This window comes from Salvelinus fontinalis, chromosome 5 (genome assembly GCF_029448725.1).
Source record: "Salvelinus fontinalis isolate EN_2023a chromosome 5, ASM2944872v1, whole genome shotgun sequence".
Lineage (NCBI taxonomy): Eukaryota > Metazoa > Chordata > Actinopteri > Salmoniformes > Salmonidae > Salvelinus > Salvelinus fontinalis.
This window is the reverse complement of record NC_074669.1, coordinates 22,760,095-22,769,980: the sequence shown is the minus strand read 5'-3', so window position 1 is coordinate 22,769,980 and position 9,886 is coordinate 22,760,095. Positions and strand designations below refer to the sequence as shown.

At 43.6% G+C, this 9,886-nt stretch overlaps 1 long non-coding RNA gene across 1 annotated transcript; it reads right to left on the bottom strand.

Moving 5' to 3' along the window:
* Window positions 1-1,268: 1,268 nt before the first annotated feature.
* Window positions 1,269-8,309, bottom strand: LOC129855325 (uncharacterized). Its single transcript, XR_008759497.1, has 2 exons — window positions 5,648-8,309; window positions 1,269-5,608 (listed from the first exon to the last, which is right to left on the bottom strand). It is a non-coding gene; the product is annotated as an uncharacterized LOC129855325 (long non-coding RNA).
* Window positions 8,310-9,886: the final 1,577 nt, after the last annotated feature.

Sequence of the window (9,886 nt, the reverse complement as noted above, 5' to 3'; positions counted from 1 at the left end):
GTAGCGTATGCCTGCGGTTGGGAACCCCCAGACATTTCACAATTTTTTTGTAGCCCTGAACTAGCTCACCTGAGTCACCTAACAAAGGTCATGTCTAGATGGGATACAGCTTTTGTCAAATTGACATCAACAGTTGCATTTTAATTTTTATTTTAGCTAACCATAATTCTTTTCCTAACCATAACCTAATTCTCCTAACCTGTTACTTTAATTATCCTAACCTGCTGTGTAAGTTCTCCTAAACCTGCTACGAAAAGTCAATTTTGACAAAAGCTGTATCCCTTACAGACGAAACCCCTAACCAAGGGCTTGTACTTAGTAGACAAGTTGATTCAGGTGTGCTAGCTTTGAAAAGTTAAAATACTTGGAATGGCTGAGGGTCCCTGAGGACAGGTTTGAAAACCCCTGACATAGGCTACCTGTGTTTTGTTTCAATCAAAGCACATATTTTGCCTATACTGGAGGGCGCTGTTGGATGGCGCCGATGGAGAAGGTCGACATCTTACGAGATACAACCCTAGTTTGCTATATAGTGACTTTTATTGTGCTTATCTTATTTTGTACAGAACATTTATATTGTTATTTTATTCTTCTTATTTAATTTTTATTATTAAACTCTGCAAGTCACGGTAAAGTCTACACCAGTTGTATTTGGTATATTTGATTTGAGTTTTGGCCGTATGAGAGAAAAATTTGACCACTTGCACAATCATCCTAAAATGTCATTACATTTCATTTTTTTTTGCCGGTTGTGTTATGTAGCCTAGAATAATAGCAATATGTGATCTAGCAGACATTGATTCCACTTTGATCTAACTTTATTAGCACCATTCTCCATTCATCACTGAAATTTGCCAGAGTATCCTAGCCTGTTCTCTGGGCAGCCAAACGAGTAGAGCAAAGACTGTGCGTGAAGTAGAGAATCCAGCACATTTGCAGAAGCTTCTGACTATTAGCTGATGGGAGGACGGTTCCAGAGAATTTGGATCCGCAGCCGCTCCGTTGTTTATTTTAGACTGTTAGACTTCTGGTGCCAAATCTTTCTGTACAAGTACACATTGCAGAAATGATTGTGGTATTGCGACCATTTTGAGAAATCATATGAAACTTCTCTAAATGATACTAGACACGTTGATAAAGAATAATATATGACACATTTGTTTATAAGTACAACTTCTCTAGAGTACTAAAGCTTTGTGTTGTCACTATTGTGAACCATGGGATTAAATGGGTTAAGAAACAACAGAAAACGCAGTCATCCACAAACATCAGAGTCTATCCTTTAATAATAGTAAAAGATACAATAGGACTTAATATAAGTTACCGCAGTTTTAAATAGCCGGAACCGCTGTAGACAAAAGACAGTCCTGTGTGGAGTCATACAGTATTACAGTAGTGTATGTTTGTGTACGTACGTGTGTACGTGTGTACGTGTATGTGGGTACTGGTTTCTACTGGTAAGGACAGAGTGTGTGTGTTCAGGTTGGAAACTGCCAGTGTGACAAGACGTTTCTGTAGGCCTGTCAAAGAACTGTTGGGGTGTTAGCAGTTGAAGCTGCTGTATGTGTGTGTGTCACTTTTAACATAATGAAGAGACAACTGTCTCCAGCCTCCATAACACCATCCATTATCCTCTCTCTCCTCCCTCTACCCCCTGTCCATACTCAGGTTCACATTGTAGAAACAAAATGTGCTATTTCATGACATGATATCATTTAGTTTATTTATCATTTAAATGGACGTTAATTTCCCCCGTTTTAATGCTGCAGTACATTGTGAATTTTCATAGTGGCTCCTCTAGTCTCTCCTATTCTCTCTCGCTTCTTCCTCCTCTCTCCACTGAGGCCCGATTCAAGGACATGCAACCAGAAGGATCCCTGTGGACAACTATATTTTCCTGTACTCACACAACAGCACGTCAGACTGGTATGCCGTGTAAAGTGTATGTGTGTGTATGTGCTGAACATAGAGTCAAAATAGAAGTATGTGTAAATCAGAGCAAAAGTTATGTTTCGCTTTCACACAGGTGTGTGAGGGAGTATGCGTGTAGATATTCTATCTATGTATGTGTGTGTGTGCTCACACTCTGGAAGAAAGAGTCATTTACTTATTGCATTAGATGGTTTCTGTGCTTCATACTCAAGCTGTGATACTGCCCAAACGCACGCACGCACGCACGCACGCACGCACGCACACACACACACACACACACACACACACACACACACACACACACACACACAGCTGTGGAGACAGAGATGGACCCAGAAGGAGACATAAAGAGAGGGATAGAGGGAGAGAGATAACGAAGAGGTGTGAGGTATTAAAGCCTCTCAGAGGTGTGAGGTATTAAAGCCTCTCAGAGTAGCAGACTTAACACTGGGCATATATATATATATTACCAGTCAAAAGTTTGGACACACCTACTCATTCAAGGTTTTTTCTTTATTTGTACTATTTTCTACGTTGTAGAATAATAGCGAAGACATCAAAACTATGAAATAACACATATGGAATCATGTACAAATAAAAAAAGTGTTAAACAAATCAAAATATATTTTATATTTGGGATTCTTGTTAAGAGTTGATTTGTTGAATTTCTTTCCTTCTTAATTAATGCGTTTGAGCCAATCAGTTGTGTTGTGACAAGGTAGGGGTGGTATACAGAAGATAGCCCTATTTGGTAAAAGACCAAGTCCATATTATGGCAAGAACAGCTGAAATAAGCAGAGAAAAGACAGTCCATCATTACTTTGACATGAAGGTCAGTCAATACGGAAAATTTCAATAACTTTGAAAGGTTCTTCAAGTGCAGTCACAAAAACCATCAAGCCCTATGATGAAACTGGCTCTCATGAGGACCGCCACAGGAAAGGAAGACCCAGAGTTTCTACTGCGGAGGATAAGTTCATTGGAGTTAACTGTACCTCAGATTGCAACCCAAATAAATGCTTCACAGAGTTCAAGTAGCAGACACATCTCAACATCAACTATTCAGAGGAGACTTCATGAATCAGGCCTTCATGGTTGAATTGCTGCAAAGAAACCACTACTAAAGAACACCAATAATAAGAAGAGACTTGTTGGGGCAAGAACATGAGCAATGGACATTAGACCGGTGGAAGTCTGTCCTTTGGTCTGATGAGTCCAAATTTGACATTTCTGGTTCCAACTGCCGTGTCTTTGTGAGACGCAGAGTAGGACTTCTTAAGGATCGGCGTCCCGCCAACAGGACAGTTGTAAATCATGCAGCATGTTATGTCAAGATCGCAGATTTTAGAGAAACAACAAATGTTGGTACATATAAGTGTCTTATCGGCTGAAAGCTTAAATTATTGTTAATATAACTGCACTGTCCAATTTACTAGCTAGTAGCTATTACTGCGAAAAAAATGCCATGCTATTGTTTGAGAAGAGCTCCTAACAACAAAACACTTTTTCACCACGATAGGTTTGATAAATTCCCCTCCAAATTCACCTCCTTCATGGCATGCCAATGACGCGGGCGGTCATCACTTGAACGACTGTATCTTTGTCAAATAAGCACCAATCGAGGTCAAACAAAGCTAGCTAGATAGCCAGAGAGCTGGGCTTTACGGGAAACCATGTATATGTCGTAAAATGTGTTACTAACCTTGTACGACAGCATGCCTTTTCATTTTGGACAGAAATTATAATGATATTCAGAGTTATGAAGTTATGAAATCTAGTTGTTTTGCAAATGTTGAACTTATAATATGGCTACTAATACTTGGAAAGCTAAATCAAAGTCCAAGTATACAAATTTGACGATATTCTTGCAGAAAAATGTAATATGAATGCGAATGTCTCCTTCACGATTTGCCCAAATGTACCTGGGGACTTCACACTAAAAGTATTGTAGTTCACTCATACTTCAAGTTATCTATCTGAAACTTTGCACATATACTGCTGCCATCCTGTGGACACTATCGGAATTACAACCAGAGTGATTTCTCTTGGATTTCAAAGATGGTGGTAGAAAAAGACTGGTTGTATTTTCTTCTACCAGATCTATTGTGTTATATTCTCCTACATTCAATTCACATTTCCACAAACTCCAAAGTGTTTCCTTTCAAATGGTAGCAAGAAAATGCATATCCTTGCTTCAGGGTCTGAGCTACAGGCAGTTAGATTTGGGTATGTCATTTAGGCGAAAATTGAAAAAAAGTGGCTATCCCTAAGAAGTTTTAACGGATGATCTCTCCATGTGTTGTTCCCATCATGAAGCATGGAGGAGGAGTTGTGAGGATGTGGGGGTGCTTTGCTTGTGACACTGTCAGTGATTTATTTAGAATTCAAAGCAGACTTAACAAACATGGCTCCCACAGCACTCTGTAGTGATATGCCATCCCATCTGGTTTGCGCATATTGGGACTATCATTTGTTTTTCAACAGGACAATGACCCTACACACCTCCAGGCTGTGTAAGGGCTATTTGACCAAGAAGGAGCATGATGGAGTGCTGCATCAGATGTCCTGGCCTCCACAATCATCCTACCTCAACCCAATTGAGATGGTTTGGGTTGAATTGGGCGTCAGAGTGAAGGAAAAGCAGCCTTCAAGTGCTTAGTATATGTGGAAACTCCTTCAAGACTGTTAGAAAAGCATTCCAGGTGAATCTGGTTGAGAGAATGCCAAGAGTGTGCAAAGCTGTTATCAAGAAAAGGGTGGCTACTTTGAAGAATCTAAAATCTAAAATACATTTTGATTTGTTGACTCTTTTAGTTACTACATGATTCCATGTGTTATTTCATAGGTTTGATTTCTTCACTAATATTCTAGAACGTAGAAAATAGTTAAAATAAAGAAAAATCTATGAATGAGTAGGTGTGTCCAAACTTCACTGCTAGTGTATATACAGAGAGAGAGAGAGAGAGAGATACGCTAGATGTGTGTGTGTGTGTCCAACTGGTATGGTGATGGTTCAGTGGTCTGCCTGAAACCGGCCCACTCCAGAACAGACTGGACACACACACACACACACACACACACACACACACACACACACACACACACACACACACACACACACACACACACACACACACACACACACACACACACACACTGGGCTCTCCCCCGGGTGTCTTCTCATGTCTGCACTGTCATCTCTGTCTGGACGAGCTAATTATGGGATAGAGGTCTGTGAAGCGAGGGAGCCCTAGTGTGTTTGTGTGTGTGCCTAACTATGCAACCCCCCGGGGCGTGTGTGCAGAACAGGGCCACGTGATCGATAGACCGTGACCAGCACAAGAAACGATTAAGAGCCGAACAGAGCTTTAAGACTTCTTGTATGTGTGTGTGCGTGCGTGCCTCTTGGTGTATGTGTGGCCCTTAGTCTCAATAAGCATGCGGGTCACCCGTGATACATGTCAGTATTCGACGCCCATCCATGTCTAAGGACGTCGGGAGATGACTTGGAAACTGGCCTCTAGGGGAAACAGTGAGCGCTGTTACCTTCAAGTAGGTTTTGGTTTTGCTTTGCTAGGGCGTTGGGGACAGGGATGGCGGATGGGCGTAAACATCTGGTTCTAAAGGTTGCATGTTCAAATCCAGATATAGATCATTGAAAGAGTTAATGCCTAACCTTAAAAATTCAGAGTTAATGCCTAAACTTAACCCTAACCTTATCAATTCGGAGTTTATGCCTAAACTTAACCTTAAAAACTTCACTTTTGAGAAACATGGATGAACGTCTAATTATGATGTGAGGCTGTTAGAGTTTGTTGCTATAAGTCTCTGGCTCTACTGCGATCTGATCCTGTCCTCACAGTGGGAGTTAGTGCTGAAGTTTACCACATACAGGACGTCTCAGCACAACACACACACACACGCACACGCACACACACACGCACACACACACAGCCCTGAGCCAGTACACTGGTTCATGACTGTAAGGTGCTTCTGGGTTTGAAACTTTAGGGACTATGAAATCAGTCATCTGTTTCTATGACTGCTCTCCTCGGGTGCATTTCAAACGTTTACAGTACAGATTGTCTTGTCTCCTCTCCTTCATTTCAAGCCCTATAGCAGTGTTTCCCAAACTCCCAAACTCGGTCCTGTTTCCCAAACTCGGTCCTGGGACCCCAAGGGGTGCACTTTTTTTTCTTCCCTAGCACTACACAGCTGATTCAAATAATGAAAACTTAATGATGAGATGATTATTTGCATCAGCTTTGTAGTGCGATGGAAGAAAAAAAAGTGTGCACCCTTCTGGTCCCCAGGATCGAGTTTGGGAAACATTGCCATATAGGGAAACACTAATGCATTTGAAGGAGACGAGATGAGGAGAGGAAGCCCCTGTAGACTATTGAGATGCATCCCTCATCTGATGGCCAACTTACAGCAAGATCATGACGTTCCGCAACAATGAATGCATGAATGTTGAAGTCTGTTTAAAATACCAACCCCCGCACCCCTGAGTCAACCATTAGCATGAGCCATGCACAATGATACACTCACAGGACCTTGGCTGAGGTTACAACACGCACACACACACACACACACACACACACACACACACACGCACACACACACACACACACACACACACAGACCCACACACACAGATTTCTTGGGGGATGACAGGGGGTTCCAGAAACTACGGGGTGCACCCTCCCTGCTCTTATTGGTCAGTTGCTGACATCAGCAAGATTCTAGAACATTGCCCTTGGCGACGGTGACTCGCTTGCCAACAACAGTTCTGTAACCGAGAGAGAACCCTCACACAGACACACACACATACACACCCCAACCTTCCATCTGTAAACACACCTACCCACACACACACACTCTACATGCCCGTCCAGGACCCCCCTGTTCTGTTTACATCCCGGCCATTGGGCCCTTCACCCCTTACACACCCCACCCACGTCTTACACCCCTTACACACCCCACCCACGTCTTACACCCCTTACACAACCTGAATCCCCCTGATCCTGTTTCTCTTTCAGTGGTCATATTTATACCCTGCTCTGTCCTCTTACGGGTTAACACATACCCCTCCTGGCCCTGTCTGCATCACAACAGAACGCCCAACACCCCCCTGTATCCAGACTGAGCAGCAGATATGTCCTACGGGCCATCTCATCATTCAACAGATGAGATGGCTGCAGCGTGTGTGTTTGTTTGTGGTATATGTGTGTTTGAAGTAAGGTCATATCGTACATGGGACAGACATCTTTTTTTATTTATTTTTAATTTGATCCCCTTTTCTCCCCAATTTTCGTGGTATCCAATCGCTAGTAATTACTATCTTGTCTCATCGCTACAACTCCCGTACGGGCTCGGGAGAGACGAAGGTCGAAAGCCACGCGTCCTCCGAAGCACAACCCAACCAATCCGCACTGCTTCTTTAACACAGCGCGCCTCCAACCCGGAAGTCAGCCGCACCAATGTGTCGGAGGAAACACCGTGCACCTGGCCCCCTTGGTTAGCGCATACTGCGCCTGGCCCGCCACAGGAGTCACTGGAGCGCGATGAGACAAGGATATCCCTACCGGCCAAACCCTCCCTAACCCGGACGACGCTAGCCCAATAGTGCGTCGCCCCACTGACCTCCTGGTCGCGGCTGGCTGCGACAGAGCCTGGGCGCGAACCCAGAGACTCTGGTGGCGCAGCTAGCACTGCGATGCAGTGCCCTAGACCACTGCGCCACCCGGGAGGCCCGGGACAGACATCTTAACAGCAGTTTCATCTGTCTTGAGGCTGTGGGTCTGTCGAGACGGTTTAGCTGCTCCTAAGTACATCATCTGATAATGACCAGCTAAAGATCTGACAGTTTAGCTGTGTATCTGTGTCTCTGTGTGTGTTTATGTGTGTGTAAGTGTGTGTGTATGTGTGTGTCTGTGTGTGTGTATATGTGTGTGTCTGTGTGTGCATGAATGTGTGCGTGTCTACTTGCTTAAGTGCCTACTTGTTTCTTGTGCTTGCGTGTGTGCATGTAGTGACAGGTAAGGACTCGTCTCCTGAATGTAGAGCGATGGAGAGAGAGATGGAAAAACAGATGGAAGGAGGGGTGCTAATGTTCCTAGACCTAAGGGTCTGAATTTAGCTGTGCCCTTGAGAGGTGTGTGTGTGTGTGTGTGTGTGTGTGTGTGTGTGTGTGTGTGTGTGTGTGTGTGTGTGTGTGTGTGTGTGTGTGTGTGTGTGTGTGTGTGTGTGTGTGTGTGTGTGTGTGTGTGTGTGTGTGTGCGTGCGTGCGTGCGTGCGTGCGTGCGTGTCGGTGTGGATGCATCTCAGTAGGCAGGGACATGGAGTGTGATTACAAATGAACCCCCCCCCCCCCCCCCCCCCACTATAAAAAAATAATGCTGATATCCTCCTAATGCTCCACGCCCACATATAGACCCACACACTGCTGCTCTCATCAACTTCACTGGAAATAACCCATCTGACTAAACTCAACTCCATGGTGGAGGAAGTTTCTGATGAGGCTTTGTGGAATTCAGCTCTGACTACATCGATTTGCCCAAGGTCAATACTTCAAAAAATAACAATTATGGAACGCTTACCTTGTACCTATGTTTGTCCTCTGTAGATGCGTGCCTTTCTTTGTTTGCTGAAATCCATACTTTTTTATAAATCGTTAATCAAATACAACCACCGACTGTTTCCTTGCTGAGATTCAATTGGCATGTGCTCAGTTGCCGTCTTAGAGCAACAGCAAGAAGCAAAGAGGCGGTGGTTGTATTTGATAAACGTTTATTGAGCAAACATTGAAAGGCATACAACTACAAAACATACTGTAGGTACAAGCTGAATTCCTGAATTCAACAAAGCCTGGTCTCTGCTCAACTCCGTTGGTGGAGTTGATCAGAAACTTTGGTGTTTTGGTGTTTTGTGTAACGGATATCTCTTTCCATTCACCACTGTTTGGAGGATGGAAATATGTTGTGAGTGGATGAACGTGCGTGGGTAGCCTAGTGAAGGAGCCCTTTGAAGTGACTGTTTGACAATCAGATGAAAACATCATGACTGGTTGTGTTTATGCCACAATAAAAGGTGATACATTTTAAAAGCTAAATGACAAATCTTTACGACTAGGCCCACAGAGGTCCTATTGAATTAATAGGGGTTATATATGTAATTCTATGATTAGGCCCAAAACATAAAAAAATTGGAGGCTCATTAAATTCTACTTTCTACTTTCACCCCTGGCTGGACTAGAATATGAACCTAACCTACTGTAGACCTACATACTATGTGTTTATCTGTGTGTCCTTCCCCATAATAATTATTTGAATTCATAGTGCTTTTCTCAAACAAGCGCATAACATTGAATTGAGGGTAACTCACTCTTATTATTGCATCACCAGAGAAACCAAACTAGCAGTGTGTGTGTGAGTGTGAGTGTGTGTGTGTAACAGTGGGGGGCTTATTGCTCTTAATAGTTCAGAAGTCACTCTGTAGTCCTGAAGTGGAAGGCTTATTCCCCCTTGTTGCTCTCTCGCACTCGCACACACACACACACACACACACACACACACACACACACACACACACACACACACACACACACACACACACACACACACACACACACACACACACACACACACACACACACACACACACACACACACACACACACACACACACGCACACACACGCACACACACGCACACACACACACAGGGTATAATGTCTGTCCTGTTCTCTTCCACTTAGAGACACCCAGTCAGAACAAGACTGTCTCTCCCAAGGTCCCAGTGTCCTTTATTCTCATCTCTCCATCCCTCTTCTTTCCTCCTTCTTTTCTTCAGTGTACTTCCATCACTCCATTGCTCCTTGTAATGTATCCTCTCTGCTTTCTCTTCTGCCGTTTTTAAATTGTATTCTCTTCCAGCTGCTCACATCCCGCCCT